The sequence below is a fragment of the Notothenia coriiceps genome, unplaced genomic scaffold (assembly GCF_000735185.1).
Source record: "Notothenia coriiceps isolate Sejong01 unplaced genomic scaffold, NC01 NC01_scaffold00017075, whole genome shotgun sequence".
In the NCBI taxonomy this organism is placed as follows: Eukaryota; Metazoa; Chordata; class Actinopteri; order Perciformes; family Nototheniidae; genus Notothenia; species Notothenia coriiceps.
In genome coordinates this window covers 619,825-622,147 of record NW_011349776.1, presented here as the reverse complement: position 1 = coordinate 622,147, position 2,323 = coordinate 619,825, and positions in this window count along the sequence as shown.

The window sequence follows — 2,323 nt, the reverse complement described above, 5'->3', positions numbered from 1 at the left end:
AACTTATTACATTCACTATATTACACATTAGTATACTTAGTAATCAGTTTCGTTATCGGGAAACATTTTCAATGACCGTTCACGGAGAACTTGGTCGGACGTTTCTAATATGTTCGAAAAGTCTAAGCTCCTTACCAAAACAAAGTAATGTCGTCATGATGGAAACACAGAAGTACCTCGGCGGACGTTGGAAAGTTTATACTTACCTGTAACAAGAATTACTAACGTGGTCCCAAACGTCGTCGGATGACTTCTACTACACCATTAGATTGTCACTTAGGACCCTTCTTTTGTAGACGTCGTAGAATTTCGCACACAACCCGTTCTATGTCCTACGGCCCGATTGGGGACTTACCGGTTGTTCACAAGGACCCGAGTTCTCCTCCACTTTATGGAACCTATGGACCGACCTGCACCCGTTAATGCTGGTGCTCAACTCTTATGTTTCCTGATGTCCATTATGGGTCTGCCACTGGGGTCCTGTTTCTTCGTTCATTCAGGAAAAATCGGACCACCCCACACCATGTCTTCCAAACAAGGGGTGAAACGATGTAATCGACGGGGTGAATGACTAGATTGTGTAAAAAAGGGTGATTTCAACACACCTTACTACACACTTTTAATTTCTCTCGTCTAGACAGTTCGAGGACACAACATCTCGGGCCTGAAGGGTTTTGTTAAATAACACCGTTCAACTAACGGAGACGTCCCATATACGTCCTTAGGACTCCAGTTCTAAATTATGGAAAATTCTGGAAAAAATTCTGGGAAAAGGTATGTGAAAATTCTGAAGTAGCGTTGAAACTCAGATTAGGCAATGGAACCGATGTGTGAAATGGAGTTGTAAATGATATAACCTAACAATCTATCGTGTTGATTTGTCTCACGTCTGTCTGATGACTTCGGAGGAGAGGTGTACTTGAAGTTGGAGAGACACTTCCAGTCCAAATTACGTCATACGACTACGAAACAACAAAGACTGAGACACGAGTCATTTTGGAGAGTCTTTGGTCATAAACAGGTATTGTATTGTTAACTGTTTTGAAACCACTCGAAGTCCCCATTACTGTATATCCGTCACGACCTTGAACCTTAATTTTTTTCCACGGACATGAGATTAGACGTTGTTCATAAACCTGGTTTCAGTATCATATAGGATAATTACGACCACAACCCAAACGAGAGAAATGACATATAAAATCTTTCAGAGTGACATGAATTTGTTTTACTGGTCCACTGTAGACTCTAATCTCCCCCACGTCACCATTCACGGATAAAACAATATTCACCCCTCACCCTGGACTGTGGGAGATCAGATCCCCCAGGCCTCGTACGAGGGCCTTGTAAAATAAACATTTTATAACCTTAATCTAAGTAGTTAGACCACGTGAAACTCTCTGGTTTTACTTCTCTATATACCCTATGGAGAGTTGTAGGTATTTACTTTGTTGACATTTGTCTAAATTGAAAAAGAAATACCTATATTTCTTCATTTCGAACTGAGGATGACCGACCAGATTTACTGGAGGAAGAGGGACCCGGGTGATGGTTAAAAAAACACGGTAAACGACCAAACAGTTATCGCAACGACGTGTTTCACTAATTCCGGGAAGATCAAATTTAAATATAGGTTTTACAATTGTTATACCTCCCTACCCAATGATAAAATTTTTTTAACCGTTTAGATAAAACCACAAACAAACACAAGGCCCGGAGTTAGGATATCCCCCCCAGGTCAACACCCGTACGAAGGGGAACCACAACAAAAATTTAAACACTAAAAAAGACAACGCAACCTGAAATTTACGTAGTTAACCACGTAAAACTCCCCTTTTATTTCTCTTGATGTGGTTATACTTGTTTTTACATATGTAAATTTATAGTATTTTAAGTCATTCATAAATACAGTATTGGTTAAATGTATGTTATAAGGTTATATTTTTTTGTACTTTGAACAAATAAATAACAACCAAGTAAATATCAACACTAACACAGAACCCAAGGACCTTAAGTCCGGAGAGGACAGAGGAAAACGGGGGGACACAAACTCCGTTGTCGTTTCCTGATCAAAATCGAGAGTTGTTCAAATAGAATGGAAAAAAGTTGGATCAATTGTAAAAAAACATACATAAGTACGTATAACAAGATTAGGTGATGGGAGTTTACCTTTATACACAATGTATTTACCACTGGTCTTGCAAACTCTTGGGTGACTCGTATTGAATTTTGATTGCAGATTGATACGATTTCTAAGTCTCTCATTTAAATGGAGTGGTCTCGACATCAATAGTAGAGAGTCAGACTGTCGTTTCCTGACAGGGAG